A 19,145-nucleotide genomic window follows, 5' to 3' on the forward strand; every position below is an offset into this window, starting at 1 on the left:
AAACTTTGAAAACATTCCCTCATTGTGGAAAAGTTAAAGGATATTTTAAATATGGCTTTTTACGTAAGGAAATGGTAAAGTAAGTGTTTAAAGTGGAAGGGTTAGGGTTACATTTTTATACATATTAAAAGCATATTATTTGGAAAAAATCGTTTTCTTGTTTTATATGTTATCTGAATGTCATTATTTGTTTCTTAACAATGGATAATAAGAAAACACTTTTCATGTGATGATATTATAGATTATTTAGAGTTTCCTAATTTCTGAAAAAAGCCCTTCTAATGGCAAAGTTTTAGTTAAGAAAAATGTCTATAACTTATAAACCACATGGTAAATTTTGTTTAAATTTTGCTTACAGGTAACATTTGAGGAATATAACTGTCCTATGTAGTCAATTTTACAGTTCCCAGTAGTGTCCATTAGAGGTGTTCTACCTTAAAACATAATGGTTAGTAGAATGTTAAGTATTTGTCTATGCATATCTTCAAGTTTTCTTAATCTAAGTGGACTTGTACCCGATATAGTTATTTAGCGAAGGTAAGACCGAAAAACGTAACCGTTACGCGTAATCATTATAATTGGTTCGATTTCCTTATAAGAAGATTGACTGAAAGAGCCGAAAAAAATGCAATTGTCCTTTTATTTTTTTTTTTAAAGTAAGTGATCTTGATAAATTACGTGTCGAAGAAAAATGTTGTTACTGCATTATATTTATTAAATATAGTTATGTCTCCTGATTTAGGAAACATATCTTTCTTACGCTGCTTAAGCGGAGGTTGGTTGCTTGTACTTTCCAGTGCCGTGCATGAACAGGCTAAATCAAACCGATTATGAAATATTTTCAATTTTTACCGTTTGGACCATTCTTAAGGGGTTCATATTTTTTGGGATTTCCTTTTTGCTTTTATTTGAAATTATAAGCATTGTTATCTTTATATAAACCTATAATTTATTTATCGTACTTTAAAATTAATTGAACTTAAAGGACGTCTGTATGTTTTTCACTTTGTTTTGTCATTGTAATAATTAAATTAAATTAAATTGATTAAAACTGTTATATTTCACAGGATTGTGTCATGCATCAGGAATATCGTGCCATCTCAACAAGTAAAAGTGCACCAGAAACAGGTAAGCATTCAATATAAACTTATCAAGGGGGAGAACCCAACAGTCTTTAGACACCGGGTTAATTTTTGCAACGAAACGGTATTACGTATTGAAACGAATACAATGTTTCTCTTCTTATAGCCGGTGCCATTTTTACAGATAACGACTTCAACGTCGTTAATCGTGTACGTTTTTCGCAATTTCCAATATTATAACGGCTTTACGCGTTTTTAATACATTTTACGGTTCGCGACGGAAAAAAAATCATTATTATTATTATTATTATTATTATTTGTATTATTATCACTTGTGTTTAATAATTTCTATATCTTAGCAAAAGAAGGGTGCGAAATCGAACAGGTTTTTACGGAAGTGATATCCGGAAGTGATATCCGCTTGAAAAAATAGCTTAGTGATCCTTCTTATTGTGTCTTGTTATAATCGAAAAAATATCGATCTGAGCGGTGTTTATCGGCTATTTAACACCGGTTGTGTCTTTTAAATGCGAAAAAATTGGCCACTCAGGCAAACGACATTCGTGGTCAATTTCTACGCATCAAAACTCCAAACCAGCGTTGAATAGCCGATAGACACCGTTCAGACTGATATAGTTTCTTACGTTAAACCCTTTAACTGAAAACTGTAATGTATATAAAAAGTATTTTTGAGAGTATAAATATGTACCAGTAAGCAATATTAAATATATTCCATTGATTTTCATTGTTTTTTAATTGTTTTTTTTTGGGGGGGGGGGGCAAAATACGGTAATATTAACAATCGAAAAGCAAAAAATTCTTAGGTTTACACCCCAAACTTGACACAAAATAATTGTTTTAAAAATAGCACTCATTTTTTTTTTTTGCAGATGATTTTTGAACATCTGAATAGTTCTTAATTATTTACAATAAATTGTCAAAAGTTAAATTGACAAGTTAATGAAGTTTATAGTAAATTTACTGTATATTGAACATTCAAAGGTTGTATATTTATTTGTTTTTTAGTCTTCAATGAAGTTTCAGTCTTTTATAAACATTGATCATTCTTTTTTCTAAGAAAGAGTTTAAGGGTTTCTACGCTGATTTGATGTCGAGTTGTTGAAACAACAAAATTTGAAAACTATATATAACGTTGTAGTCGTTCAATCACCAAGTTTGGGGGAAAGAAAAAAACGTGTACGTTCTAATACATCTCAGGTATGCAAAGGATATGGATCTAAAAAAAAGTGAGCATCCGTAAAAATATTTATGCATTTACGTTGATCCTGATGTGGGCTATAACACAATATGTAAAGGAGAAGATAGGTCAATCACAGGGTACTTGAAATCTTTAAACAATAATATAAAATTTTTACGCTTTTTTGTAATATTTATTGAGATTTGGCCGATTAAAAATTTATAAAATAATATGTGCATTAGAGATTCATCAATTATATTATTATACAAATTAACATTTAGATTGCGCAGAGTGGTTTAGAAAAATATGAAGACATCGTTATTGGTGTTGTTTCCTCAATGTACGGTTGCTTGCTAAATTATCATTCGGTTGCTTGGGAAATTAAAATAAACAGTTGCTTAAGAACCAACTATTTTGTAACTTCTTGATATTTTTGTTTGTTTTTTAAATTAGCTAATGTTTATGAATTTAAGATCTTTAATGCTTAATTGAAATCTAAAACACTTAGATATAAGTTCATTACATTCTAAAAAAGTTGCAACACTTCATTTTTTTCAAAATAACTGTTCTGAAAATCAATATATATCATGCCAATTTGTAATATACCGGAGGTAAATTAAGTAGAATTCACTACATATTCGCTAGTTTTTAAATACGTGTACGAGATATAACTGTAAGATATACACGAGAATTCTTACCTAGAAGATTTCTTATTTTGAAAAATTGAGCTGGAAAGGTGATAAATATTTCGATCTAAAAATTGTCCACTAACTTAAAAATAGGTTTTTATTTCCAGTCCCTCAAACATTGATTTTTACAAGACTTTGCTTTCCAAAACGCCTCAAATGTATTGTTAGCCCATTCCATGTTTTGTTCCGTGTTATTTGATATTTGACATTGTACCTGCGCGTCAAGGTCCGCGTCGGAAATCTTTCTCCAAAGCGTTTAATTTTTTTCTTAATTCTAAGTTTTTCTTATAAACCTAGGTCAAAGTCAAGCAATAAGAAGTGCCGAAATGATCCAGTTGTACATCATTTACTAAATCATTCATGTCAGTAGACCTATGTTACTTAAAACATCTCGATTTCTGTTAATGTCTGCGAAAGGGACAACTCCGTCTCAGTAACTTTTTGACTATTTAAGTCCAAGCCTGCGATAATGACAGGGCTTTGACGCCGAATAAGGAAAACGGGATCACTATTACTTCGACAGCAATGGATCGGAGGCACATAATATGTGTATTTCTGTGTATTTATTAAACAAGAACCGGTTGAACCGGGTGATGCTCCCCTAGAAGGTTCTGGACACAGGCAAAATGAACAAAGGGCAAAAACTCCAATATTAGGCAAGGAGGAGTTATGTTGTTTTTTTTTGCACTTCACTTCTATTCTATGAGATATATCTATCTATAAAGTTTTCTGATGATATCTCTTATAGTTTCAGAGCTATGCCCCGAGTAAAATCCAAAGTGTAAAAATGAACAAAGGACAATAACTCCAAAGTTAGACCAGGCTTTGTTAAGGTTCTTTAAGCATTGCAGTTCTATCCAATGATATCTAGCTGCATACAATGTTTCATGTTGATATCTCTAATAGTTTTAAAGTTATGTCCCGGACAAAAGTCAAAAAGTAAAAATAAACAAAAGGCAATAACTTCAAAATAAGGCAAGGCAGAGTAATGATTCTTAAGCACTGCACTTCTACCCAATGAGACCTATCTGTCTACAAAGTTTCATGTTGATATCTCTTATAATTTTAGAGTCATGTCCCGGACAAATGTCAAAGTGTCAAAATGAACAAAGGGCAATAACTCCAAAAGTAGGCAAGACAGTGTAACAGTTCTTGTGCACTGCAAACCTACTTAATGAGATCTATCTACCAACAAAGTTTCATGTTGATACCTCTAATAGTTTTAGTGTTATGTCCCGGACAAAGTTCAAAGTGTGAAAATAAACAAAGGGGAATAATAAAACAATTATGCAAAGCTCAGTTACGGTTCTTCTGCATTGCACACTTACTCAATGAGATCTATCTGCCTACAAATTTTCATGTTGATACCTCTTATAGTTTTAGAGTTGTGTCACGGACAAAGTTCAAAGTGTAAAATAAACAAAGGGGATAATTCAAAAATAAGGCAAGGCAGAGTAACGGTTCTTGTGCACTGCACACTAACTTAATGAGATCTATATGCCTACAAATTTTCATGTTGATACCTCTTATAGTTTTAGAGTTGTGTCACGGACAAAGTTCAAAGTGTAAAATAAACAAAGGGGATAATTCAAAAATAAGCCAAGGCAGAGTAACGGTTCTTGTGCACTGCACACCTACTCAATGAGATTTATCTACCTACAAAGTTTCATGTTAATACCTCTTATACTTTTAGAGAGTTATCTTTCGGACAAAGTTCAAAGTGTAAAAATAAACAGAGGGGAATAATTCATAAAGTAGGCAAGGCAGAGTTACGGTTCTTGTGCACAGCACACCTACTCAATGAGATCTATCTACCTACAAGTTTCATGTTGATACCTCTTGTTATTTCAAAGTAATGTCCCGGACAAGAAAAGCGGACGGACGGACGAACGTTCCAACATTTTGGGTTTAGGGGCTATTTTCTTTGTTATTTTCTTTGTTTTCTTAAGGGCTACTAGCCCCGAAACCCTTTGATCACGGAATGAACCTATTGTTCTCTTTTGTTCTCTTTACTGTTATATAGCCCCTAAACCCAAAATGTTTGCTCGGACGGACGGACGGAATGACGGACGGACAAGGCAGCGACTATATGCTCCCCCAAAATTTTTCGGGGAGCATAAAAATAGTCTAATTTTAGCTTTAATAATGCAGGTATTGCGAGGGACAGTAAATCTCCAAGCAAATGTCGTGATGGTAATGCGATAAAACAGTAACAGAATGAACAATCGGATTTTACTCGCTTTATTTCCTATGATTGGCCCTTGTTGTCGCCACATGCGCTGATACTACATGTACTTGTTGGTAAAGTCCTCGTTAATGTTCAATAGGTAATACATGATTTTTGTCTTTTGTCTATATCATGGACTCAACTTCTATTTCAAGTTGTGTTTAAATGACAAAACCAAAAATAAAAATTTCACATCCTTTTAATCAACATTACAAAATTATTTAAACCAAGCCAACAAATATTTACAGTTAGCATCAACTATAGTGTGTTTGTTTTTACCGGTCAATTATGAATACATGATATTATTTAATTTTACCCATGAAATATGGTGTTATATCAGTCAAATATATTTCATATTTTTTTAAAATAAATATGAAATATAAATATGAAAGTGGGCGGAGTCAAAACTCATATTTATTTTAAGGGACTTCTTTCGCCGTTTTGTTTGAAAAATCTGATAAATACAAAACACATTTTTCTTGAATATTGTTTTGAAAATTATCTAGCATGATAGAAAATGGTCTAAGAAAATTAATCCGAACACCAATATCTTTAATTCAGTAATTAACGCTGTACAGACGTTTAAAGAGTTGTTTACATGACGTCACAATGTAGCGCCAAGCAGCGCGTGCTTACGCATAATTACTGAGCGCTGTACAATTGCAGTTGGTAGCAAGCAAGGGGGTTCGTTACCATTTTCATTGATAACGAAATTAAATAAAAAGGTTATTTTTTCGTTTTTTGTGAAATATGGTATATATTTTCACACAACATGATAAATGCCACATATATGTGGCATTTTATCATGTTTCGTGAAAATATATTCCATATTTCACGCAAACGAAAAAATATCCTCATAGTACTCATTTAAATATCCGATCCCACTTCAGTTTTGTCCGTGTAGTTTACGATAATTAATATGGAGTATATATCAAATGTTTTAAAAGTAACACGGTCATCCTCACAATGCCTGATATGTGAGAGGTCTGTGGTTCGATCCCTACTGATGCCATTGTTTTAGAACTACACTGTCTTTAGTTTGCAGTATATTTCAATGGAAATGGCAGAGTGCTTGCATAATTGTCTGCACGGATATGAAACAATTTAGAAACAATGTTTTGTCTCGATTAGTATTGTGTTTTTCGGCATTGAAATTACATCTTTTGATTTTAATCCCCATGTTATTTAAAAGGAGTATAGACGTTACCATAATAAGTGCAAAACATTATAATACAAAACGAGCCGCATAAAAAATAAAAGCCTCAATGTTGAAGATATAAATAAGAAAAAAAGCATGACCTACGCAGTCTCGATCTTAAAACAAGTACCGCAGTGAGAAATAATGAACATGTAGTTTAACCTATTGCGATATAATGCTCAGATTAATTTCTTTACAGATACAAATTAAATCACAGCTTACCGCGTACATCTCGCGGAACTTACCAAACAGATATCGAAGATTAATATAGTATGTGCATTGACCAAGCTATTGACTTGTTAATAAAATCAAACAATACAGTAGATTGAACGTTTCAGTTAACACGCAAAACGCACGCCCTGGAAAAAAAAGCATGCACGTTACACGCTAAACGAACGAACATTATAATTATGCACACTTTAACAAAGAAATACGCAGACGCACACAAAACGATATACACTTAACAACTTTTATAAGTGTGCACCATTTATGTCCCTATAACTTTTTCGTTTATCAATATATTTCTACAAAATTTTGCGTGCTGACTATTGGCTGCATTTCTACAATTTTCCCGTGTTAGACCATTACATTAATGTTTTAACAGGATCCAATTGAAAATTGTGAAGGTTGAAAAATCGACAATTCAGATAGAAGCCTGGAAATGCGTGAATTCATGAATAAAATTGTAAAAAAATGGTAAATTTCATGATGAAGATACAAAATCCGGCAATCACTGAATTTTTAATTATTACATTTATCTGGTGTCTGTTTGTACTACGAACCCATCATATAACAATGATTGATTTTGACCAATTATTCAACATAATTGAGAACCAGGCGACATGTATTAGAATTTTAACAGCGCCGTAAAACTTTGCCAAAAATGAATGTGCCTTCTGTATTTTTTAAATTTTCCGATCAAATTTTTCATCCAATAATGTTATTATTTGATTGCACCTTTGTAAAATATAAAATTATAATTTTGTTTACTGTCATATATGTTTGTTTTAAATATTTTTGATACTGTAAATTAATTTTATGTTAGTATAAATATATTTAAAGTGAAAAACAAGCAATTTGCTTATGTGGATTGTAGGCTGAATGTTTCTATATGATTCTTATCAACAATTAATGTGAAAATATTTTTCATAAGGATGATATTGTAGATTTTTTAGAGTTTCCTCATTTCTGTAAAATAGCCCCTGAAATAGCAAAGATTAAGATCAGAAAAATATCCATTACCCATAAACCATATGGTAAGTTTTATTAAAAGTTTGCATAGAGGTGTCTTAGAAGGCATATTATGGCCATATATTGTCCATTTTACAGTTCCTTTTAGTGTCAATACTACCTTAAAAAGCGTTTTATTAACTAAGGAAAAATTGAATATTTGTTTTTCTTTTAACGTCCCTTAAAATGTATACGCAGTCTAAATGCCTAAAATAAATAGGATTCAACTACTCAAATCTTTTGGTACATCATTTCCCCTACCCTTTTTGATAAATCACTGGGTGTTTTCACAAAATATCAACACCTGAAGCTCAAGCTAAAATTTAGATTTAAATTTGCTTTTTTATCTGAAATTAAGCGCTTTGTACGGAAGACTATTGAGGCCGTTTTGAGTACAAAGTTAGAACTTAGATGTTAGATCTTAGAACTTAGATCTAAAAACTCAGGTCTTAGCTTTTAGAACATAGAGGTTCCGTATAGGCGGGAAATCGCCATAATTACTGCAATATAGACAATACTATGGAAGTGAGATAAACTTTTATTTTATTTCTTTAATTCTAGTTTCAATTTAAAGAACTACATATATATAGCTAGAACGTTTAAAGATTAAGTTATTATATATTATATATAAGGACCTGGTAAAATAACAACCGATTTCAACAGGAGACAAAGGTCAACCAAGCTTACTTCAACAAGCGGGGACAAATTAACTTCATAAGTAGCTGTTTTAGCCAGTTCTAGCTATTTTAGCCGAACATGGCTACCAAAGATTTCTTTGATGAGGGACACAAGCTTTGAAACTGGTATATCTGTTGCCTGTATTTATGTATTCCCCAATTATCGAATTTGAAACAGTATTTAAAATTGTGTATCTAATAGTTTTATAATAATTTAAAAAATCGGTTTTCTAATATGTATTAAAATAATTGGATTATTTTTCCAATTGCAGAGTTTTCTTTATCTCATTTCTGGATTATTAAAATTGACTTTAAATTAGCATGGGAGTTTGGAATTTGGCTTTTTGTTATTACACCAGTAACGAGTGTTGTAATCACAGATTGAGTTATCATTCTCGAAGGGGCGCATTTAACAAGACTAGAACTCATTAACTTTGTGTGGCATGTGAATGGTTACGACAAGTTAAATCCATGTTGAATGTGCATCCTAGGAGCAATCTGTGCAGTCCACTCATTGTATGGCTTAAACAGTATCAAACAGCGACAACCCGCCGGCAGTGATAACGTCATACTACGCAGAGACATAAGAAGAGCTGAAAATTCAACACTAGCATTGCTGCAACATTTTTTCAGAAAGTGTTTTATGTATGGAAAGTGTGTAGCAAATCAGCGTTAAGAATCCTGGTACGGATTATTTCGTAAACAAGGTTGCACTGACGGATTTCATTTTTTAAGGATCTTATTGATCACAAATCCTGTACACATGAAATGTCTAAAGATGTTTATGGATTTGATCTAAGCAGAACTCTACGTGACAAGCTAAACACAAAATAATTTTAAATACCTTTCGGAAGACCGGATAAAATGTATTTTGTACATGGAATCTATATGGTGGCATAACTGTGGTCATCGTGTTGATCAAGGAGACATAAAAAACTTAATGGATCACTTAAAGGGTCCCATTGACACGGAAAAACTTGTTCGAGTATTGTCGTCGAATAACGGAAAGCCATTAAACGAACCTTGAAGTTTTACATATAATTGTGGAACATTTTGACAATGACTTACAATAACCATGCAATTGGGTTTTGTGTTGGCATTCATAATTATTAATTATAAATTATATTATTTATAAACTACTATGCTAAATATATTGTTAATTATATATTGTAATTCTAACAAAAGATTTATGTGATTACAGACACTTCAACCTGTGTGTTCTTAATATATCATTTGTGCTAAATGATGCCAGGAATATTTTTGAAAAAACTATTGATCTGTTTCAAGATGTTAATGGGAGTCAAAGCTTCAATAAATTGTCCAATCAAAGTGTGTGTTTATTCTACATTTAAAATAACATGTATGTGCACTTTGCATTAGCCGTAAATCCTTCCGTGTTTCCATTTCTACTAGGTCAAGATCACTGTGGCCACTTAAATGAAAGATAATAATAGCCTTAATTTAACTAAGTGCACTTTTGTATTAACTTTTGATGAAATTATCAGCGGTTTGATACTGATTGGGGTTACCATGATATATAAGTAAATTAAAAGACAAAATTTTGTCTTTAGTTATGTAGTATTGAAAAACAATTGCAATTTGCTACAATTTTCTAAGGTGACAAAGGGACATCATTCTATCTTAGAACTTAGATATTAGAACCAAGACATTAGAACTTAGTTTTTAGAACACACTCAAAATATATTTATGAAGGAAAGGTAACTCTGTTCTCAAACATGAAACTTTATTCAAGTTACAGTGAACTTCAAAACATGATACCAGACACTTATCTCATTTATAACAAAAATAATATCACAATCTCAACAAAAACATGTCAATGGCATACCCCTATGCACACTCAGGAAACAGTTAATACTTACAGCGCTGTTACAATAATATTTATGGTAAAGATCAATGGTATATGTTGGTGTTCATCGACTATTTATAAAAAAAAGAAGTTCCTTTGAACTCAGGGATACCATGAGACAAAAAGGTCAATAAATGCTGAAGTCATGGTAAAATCCAATAAAATCTAGTTCCAACATAATTCTCTTATATTGTGGAAACTCCAAAATTCTGGAAACAAAGTGATCCCTCGAAAGCATTAATAACAACAAAATAGCATAAGAATTGCGGACTCGGTTTGATTAAGTCTATACATGAGTGATAATGAATAAGTGTAACATCCCTCACGCCCAAGGCTGTAAAGTGTACAACGGATGTTCTTAAGCATGGTTCAGATAAAATAAAACAAACACAATAAAGGGTTAACAAAATACTTATTTTTAAACATATTGTTAAAATATTAAAAAGTGTCTTTATCCTTCAGTTATATTCAAAACATACATGCATTTACACTTGAAAATTAAATCAGAATGATGAACTTAAAACTTTGATAATCATTTCTGTACACTGCTTAATTCGTTAAATGCGTCAATGAAGTATGACGCTATCATTGCGGGCGAGTTGTTGCTGTTTGATACTTTGAGGCCTATAATGCGTCGACTGTACCCGTTAATCTTGTTAAATGTGCCCTTCTGAGAATGACAGCTAAATCCATGATCACAACACTAATTACTGGTGTTATAGCAGCAAAATCTAATCAGCCATGCCCATGTAGGCACTATTTTTGTCGTTCTGAAATAAATAAATAGGATTCTGCAATAGGAAAAATAATCAAATGATTGGGTTCACATTACGAAACCAACCAAACTGACAATAATACAATTTTAAAAACTGTTCCAAAGTTAGGGAATTACACACTAAGACAGGCAACAGATATCAGTGTTGACGCTTGCGTCCCTCATCGTAGGTCTTTTTTGCTGCAAGGATTGGCTAAAATAACTTCAATGGGTTAAAAAGCCTTCCTTGTCTCTTATTGAAACTGGTTGTTTTTCATCACGCTTTTTTAGTTATACAGATAAAATCACATAAGTTTTTAACATAATAGCTATATCTCTGCAATTCTTTACAATACAATATAAAATTTTAAAAAAAATTAATAAGAGGTTTACCTGACAACATCTTCATGCCTATCTTGCGTACAAAATGGCGTTTTCCGTCTTTACGGAACCTCTAGTTCTAAGAACTAAGACCTAAGTCCTAAGATCTAACATATAAGTTCTAATTTCTTACTCAAAACGGCCTCAATGGCTTCCGTAGCTTTGCGATGGAACGGAATTGCATTGGTGTTGCTGTCTTTATATAACTATGTAGGACCAGCAAAACTCTATGAAAATGCTCATGATAAACTAAACATTATTGCCGCACTTTGAAGTCTCAAACTATCTGCATACGTCGAATTTTACAAAAATCACGCAAAAGGTGGGGAGATATAAAAGTGTGCACAGATTCCAAGGATACGCAAAAACGTCATGTTCAAAAACCGGCTTTTGAAGTCAATTTTGACGTCATGTAACGGTACAAAGAGGGCTGAAACAATTGGTATAAAATAAACGGAATCTAATCATCTTACAAATAGTCAACTTTTCACATGCAAATTTGTAGGACGCTTATCGAAAGTTCGCAAAGGGGGACCGTCGCGCTCTACCTAAATTCGTACAGATAAGTTCAGGAACTAAAATCTATTGACATTTTTGTTGATATATAAACAAATACAATTAAAAAAATATATATGTATAAGGTCTATCACGAAAAGGAAAAAAAAACAACAACACAAATGCATGGCAATATTATTAGCATGCGTGCGATAATTACGCGACACGTGCTGCGGCGTTCCGATGTATGTGTGATTTTTCGATGTAAATTTGCCCGCTGACGACTTTCTTTCTTTCATATATATAAATGCATTCCATATTCACGAACGTCAAATATATATTCTTCTTTCATAGCGTGCATTGGAACTTAAAAAATCAGTTATTTCATTAAAACGCGGGAAACAGTCGCTAGTTCTTGAAATATAAAGTCAGACGCTCAACGGCTACGTGAAGCTAACAAACTCTAGTCGTACGTTTGTTGTTTGTCTGATTTGGTTTTACGTCACACCGACACAGTATAGGTCATATTTGACGTTCGTCTTTACTGTAGGAGGAAAACGTAATTTTGTTGTAACTTTGTAACTGTTAATTAAAAAGTGATATTTCAATCGAACAATGAGCTATAAAAATGAACAAAGGAACACATTTTTTATACGTAGAGCTTTGATATCATAAACATTAAAACGCTCACTTTAAACGAGCCTTTATATATACATATGATTTATCAATCTGACATTTCAAATGATATTGAATAGTGCATTTAAGAAATGTTTGAAATTGTAATGTATATGTATGGCCTGGGGTAAATCATTCTAAACAATAGAAAAGGAAATGATTTGAATAAGAAAGTCATGCTTTTTCAAGTTCTTTCAACATTTGTATAATAAAGATAATCAAGTATTTGATAACATTTTCATTGCGCTCGATGTTGATATCAATTTAGTTCAATTGTCTTCATAAAGGTGCAGCGACTTATCTACATGAAAGTCAATATAAATTCAGTGGACATTTAAAGATCAAATGCATAAGCAAGCATGGAAAGAGAAAGCGTTGTAAGTATCATCTTTAACTCTTTTATCAAAAAGTACTCAAACGTTTTTGTTTTGTTTTGTTTTCTTTGTGATAGTAGTACGTTCTTCCTTAATAATTGGATTGAGATTTAAAAAAATAAATGAATGATCTTTAGAGGCCCGTTACAAAGTGTGTAAAATGGTTTTTCAGCCTGTTATAAAAGCGTTAAATTAAGTTTTAAAATCTGCTTCTCGGAACAAAAATATTTGGCAAGAGACATTTTCTTCATAAAAACCGCTATAAAGTTTTGTCAAATCGAGGGGTTACCCTACACTTAATTAGTACAGTCTCCCTAACACAACAGAGACGATATATTTGACATCAAATAATTTGTTTGAAACAGTTTGTTTAAATGACGTTCTTTTGTAAAATAGTGTCCAATGCCAGGGACGAAAGGTCTCACATTTCTGTTACTATTTTCATTTCATATTTACATCTTTATCTTATACAAATATCAAATGTAGAGTGTTTGACAAAATAAAATATTGTTTCTAATAAACTACTTTTGCCATTCTCAAAAAGAAATATTATCTTCATTTTTTATCATTTATAATCTATAGCATACACTATTAAAGGTCTGCTTTGTTAAAGCGTCTCACTTATACAGCTTTGATGACACAATAAAACTCGACTTTATCTACTCAATAAACGAAATCAACTCACTCAAATTCTAAAACCTGCTTTATATGCTTAAAGAATTCCACAAAAACTGATATCATTTGGTAGAAAGCGTGATATCGTAAATGACACTAAAATATATAGTGTCTGGCAGAATACTGCAGAAACAGAAACAATGATATGATGTACTTTCATTTCTTACATTTCTGATGTACTTTCATTATTTTAACATTATTATCTGACAATTGTATTTTCATTTTTACATCTTTAATAATTTGTTTGATAACAAGATATTTTTGTCAGTTTATTATTTCTATTTTCTATCTATTAATGTTTTCTTCTGTTTATATATCAAGCCTTTATCACATTTGTCTATGGATACTGCTACAGTAAGATCAGTGGGGCTATTCATTGTTATAGGCAATTTAACAGGATCATAGATGTTAGTTGTTGTGATCTGTAAGGTAACAGACCGACGCCATTTAATATTTGTGACAGAATGTCCTCCTCGGAAAGTTTGACCTACTGTCAATGCAATTAGGCATTGCTGCCTGTTTCAATATGAATGTTTTCTCTTCGGCTTTGTTTTGTCTTCCTTTTGTGAATATTTTTGCACTTTCTTTTTGCATAATATTGCTTTATCACTTTCAGTAACTAAATAATGATTCATATTTTGTACCAGACTTGTGCTTTCGTTCACAATTTCATTGCTTTCAAAAATTACTTTTATAATCATCGCTGAGGGTGTTGAATAGACCGTGTTTGACGTGGTTCACACGTTCAGTTTTTTTACCAAATGACAAATGTACAAATGTTGCAGTAGAAATACACTTGATATAATGCTTGTGTTTTTGTATAAGCGATGGAGTACTTTTTATATCCTGCGTATATATTGATTGACTGTTCAGCCATTCACAAAATGTAAACTCTTACTCTAGAGTTTGCACGCTTCAATGGGTCGCGGGTTGCTTTTAACAGACATTCAGAAGTAAACAAATGCAAGGTATTTTAAGTGCAGGATATCTTTGATTTCAATGTAACATTATAATATACTTGACTTCCTAACTTTACAATATTTGATCTAAGCTGTGTACTGTTATTTATTTTAAAGCCCTGTAAGCATCAGCTTAACATCCAAATTTAAAATTCCACTCTGTTGTCCATTTGTAGGTTGGCTCCTATCATTCCAGGAAGAGGTTTTATAAATTTCCCGGCGTTTCCGCCATTTTTTATGTTCTTGATCTTTTCACTTCCAGTAATTAAAATAGTTCTATAAACAATTTTAAATTAAAATGTGGCATGTTTTCGTTGTGCCCATAACCTATAAGCTTTTATAATTGTTATTACTCGTGAAGTAGTCTCTACACTTGGGACTGGAACTGCAAAATATTTAGTCCATTTACTGAAATGGTCTTTAACGACTTATGCGTAACGTTTTGTTTCAGAGACTCACGGGAAATGATCGTAACGTATCTGTTTATAACCTCTCTTGGTATCCCCACTGATATATGAGAGATGTCCGAAAGTTCATATACTTCTTATTTTTTAATCTAAAACAATACATATGTTGAAAGAGTTTTGTCAGCAAAAATAAACATATCTAGCGAACACATTTACAAACAGTAAGTGGACTGTGAGAAACTTTTTATTTTAACAGTATCTACATACAACATAAATACATCGCCATGGAGAATTTTGACAACGTCAACAGCGCGTTCTGTATTCTTATCAAAATAGCGCACATGTTATGTTACACAATTCTGATATCGGATGGCTCTTTGTAAGCTACATGTTTGTGCCAATACAAAACGATTTATCATTTATATATCACAGGGAAAGATCAATATGTTGTCATCTCAGAAGGGAATTTATATGTGTATTCAGATGTGAGTGCAAAGACCTTAAAAATATCTTACCCCATATGCAATTTTGGAAGGTTTGTATTCAAGTATTTCTTCTCGTTATTCACTTGTCATATAATTTGTACATAAAAATCATAAAGTAAATAATATGTAAAATAGATTTTTAATGGTACATCACATGTAAGAAACTAAAGACCAGTTGTTTGATAATTTTATAGGAAGGTTAAGTTCTTCTCTTGGTTATGGTATAAGCCAAGATTTGTGTAAACACCCTAAAATTCATGTTCTGAGAAGATTTTCGTTAAGTTGTATATTTTTTCATATTTTTATCGATATACTAAACAATATTGTTTAAAAAAAAGGCTATTGTCTGCTTTCAGGGCGACATCATCCGAAAACAATGATATATTTTTGCTAACGTTCAGAGAAGCAAGCAAACAACCAATTGAATGTTCCTGTAAATCATCATTAGAAAGGAGGGTATATATTTTCATGTACTTTAGAAAAGGCAGGGCATATTGCTTTGCAGTTATCTATGGGACGGTCTATCCGCCAGCAGTTCCGTTCTTTGTCTTTTAAAAGATTGCACACATTCAAAAGAATGTATATACACATATTAATCATAAACATATGTAGGAAAATTTCTGTTTTGTGGTAACAACGAGCAATATCTAATAGAGTTTTGCCCCTTGAACTTGTATAAATCCGATTATTTGCTGTGTTTGTTTATTTCGTTGCAGAACTTTATAAGACCGAAATCAAATTTGATACTGATTCATCAAAAGATTATATCATGATTTGTTTTAGGCATGATCAAATAGTCTTAGACAGAGTTATGCCCCATTTGACATAATAAAAACTCAACTTATTTGCGGTTTCCGTTTATTTTCGTAGCAGAGGCTGCACATACTGAAATGAAATTTGGTATACAAATTCATCCAAAGATTATTTAGATAATGTTCTATTTTGGGTAAAATTGAGCAATCTTGACATAGTAATGACCCGGCCATTGGACTTAAAAAAATCCAATTTTTAAGACGCGTATCTAGGGCTCATGGTTAGATCATGTATATAACTGTCATTATATGCCTGCTTTGCACATCATACATATGACTCGGGTCACAATAGGTTCGCTGAATATGAGCATTGATAATTATAAATACTAAGAAGGACAGTCAAACTTCCCAATGAACGACAAGTCAAGCAAGGGTTGTGCAAATAATAGAGCTTAGACACATCATACATGATAGGTTGATGCATCTCAGATAGTACTAGTAGATGACCCCTATTGATTTTAAAGTTAAAATGTAAATATCATTTCAATGTACACTGACCATAATAGATACCGGTGCAAAAGTGCTTCATAAACATCTCTACTTACTCGACGTTTGGATAATGATATGTTAATCAAGGTTGTTGACGTACTGTTTAAATCCGGATTGTCTATGATATAACATTTTTTTAGGATTTCAAAAGTTTACGTATTGTAGACTGAAAATCAATTTTATAAAAAAAAACAATTACGCAGATAACAAATAATATATTTTGCAAAAAAAGATTATAAATGATTTTTTTGTTTCTAGGAATGGATAAAACAGATAAATGAAGCAATATCCTTAACGTTCAAAGGGTGAGCAAAGACATTTCATTTTATAGAAGAATATAAGCAACAAAAATTGTTTTTTAGGTTTTAATGTGGATTTGAAGGGTGACATATATATTTAGTAGGTCAGTATTTTTGCTTAATTGATACAGGTATTACTTTGCGGAAACTAGATAACATTCAAGTACTTCGTTGATACACATGAATGTAACATACTCACACTGTTTGATATGTGTTTATACGTTTATACCAAAATCGTAGGATTATTTTTGATAATTTTGGATAAATTCGTTTTACCTTTAATAGATTACTTATCGGGTCAAGAATAAACATACCAATCAAATATATTTAAGTATTTGGTCACAAGAGTAGTATTTGGCAGTCTCGGTTGTGGACAGATTGGTTATCTCCTTGTTTATTATTTTAGTGACAGTGGATTTGAAAAGGGTGAAATGCTTCAAAATACAACATCAGGTATGAAATAGCTTTCTACTCGAAATGAAACAGTCGTATATACTATCGTGTACATTTGTGAGTACATACTTCATTTCAGAAAAGATCACATATTTATAAAAGAAAGAAGCAGTAGCATAGTATATAATAACAAAATCATTTCTAAGGAAATTTGACCATGCTTAAAAGATTGCTTGGCAGTTAAGGTTTTGTAACCTAACAATTGCTTTGTACATTTTATCTGTCAATTTAGTTGAAAATAACTGCTTCAAATGAAAATGTCATTCAATGTCATTATATGCTATAAATGACTTTGTTGGATGAACTGTGTGTTTAAATGTAGATTTGATCATTTGTAAGTATTGTATAATTTTCAAGTCTGCATTCAGTAAGACTGGAACAAAGACTACATATATAATATGTTCAACAAATATGATACGTTTATTTTAAATGTAAGACGAATATAGAAACTATAGATGGAGATTGATACGTTCCAGTATAGATTAAAAAAATGTTTTGGAGAAGTTCTATATCAGTTGTAAGGCTGTATGCCAGATTTTACTGACCAGCAAAGGTCAAATTTTGTCAAATGTTGTCAAGAAAAGTGCAACCGACGACTGAGCAACTTATATACGGCACTAGTGTTGTATCACCGTTTCATGTCTTTATGAGACTGTTATTTTCGTCGCCACATTTTATTAAAACACCAATAGTCCATTTCATTAAAAACGATTAACAACGAAGTCATGAAGATGTCTATTTGACAATGAATTTGTATTATTTTATCAGGTTTTACGTCACACCGACACAGTAAAGGTCCCAGCTTTACTGGGGCAGGAAGACCTCGGGTGCCCTTCCGTGCATTATTTCAGGCACGGACGGGCACCTGAGTAGAACCATCGACGTTCCTTAAGCTAGCTGTATAGCTTTCTCACATGAAAGAATCCAAATTCCTGTCGGGATTCGAACCCACAGCGGTGAGGGGCAAGTGGTTTGAAGTCAACGACCTTAACCACTCGACCACGGACGCCTTATTTGACAATGGACACTGACTCATTGTAATGCAAAACAACAGACTAATGTTTTGTATGCGTGTGTTTTTTTAAATGGTCCGCATTTGTGATTCGAACAAAGCACTTGCTTTCAACCACGGCGGCATTGAGTCGGTTGTAATATAAGTTGGATAATTACATGACATTACATTACAATTTGGCGAGTAACGGCGTATTGCATCTTGATAGATTTTGATTTTAATTATTGGATACTTTTTGATGAACTTACTGCATTCACTAAATACATTTTTTTTCAGAGTACCAACTTTGAAAATGTGAGTTCGAGAAAAAAAGAAACTATGTTATGTCTTGTTAGAGACAAAGGCCAATACGCGGTCGTTAAATAGCATTTTATATCCATGGCTTGATAATTTTCTAACGTTTTGGATATATCTGCACTTTTTATCTGCATAAATAGGAATCAATATTTGAATAAGATATTTTTTAATGTTTTGTCTTAAACTAATCCAAATCATTGCAATGGTTAATAAGACGATCAATCATCTAATTACAACTCATCGACATACATTTGTAGTTGTCTTCAGCATGGCGTCATTTTTTTATGAACATGGATATGTTGTTTTTAAATCCTAAGATGATATGCATGTACTTATCATAATTATGTTTCAGACCTAAAAACTACAGTCTTGACAGATAATGAAGATAATGAAGACTATCCAACTGTAGA

At 32.1% G+C, this 19,145-nt stretch overlaps 1 long non-coding RNA gene across 1 annotated transcript; it reads left to right on the plus strand.

Moving 5' to 3' along the window:
* The first annotated feature begins 1,065 nt into the window (after nucleotides 1-1,065).
* On the plus strand, nucleotides 1,066-15,424 carry LOC132757295 (uncharacterized). Its single transcript, XR_009629430.1, has 3 exons — nucleotides 1,066-1,128; nucleotides 12,761-12,850; nucleotides 15,321-15,424. It is a non-coding gene; the product is annotated as an uncharacterized LOC132757295 (long non-coding RNA).
* The last annotated feature ends 3,721 nt before the right edge of the window (nucleotides 15,425-19,145 follow it).

The sequence above is a fragment of the Ruditapes philippinarum genome, unplaced genomic scaffold (assembly GCF_026571515.1).
Source record: "Ruditapes philippinarum isolate M1 unplaced genomic scaffold, ASM2657151v2 ctg3737_1_1_1_1, whole genome shotgun sequence".
Lineage (NCBI taxonomy): Eukaryota > Metazoa > Mollusca > Bivalvia > Venerida > Veneridae > Ruditapes > Ruditapes philippinarum.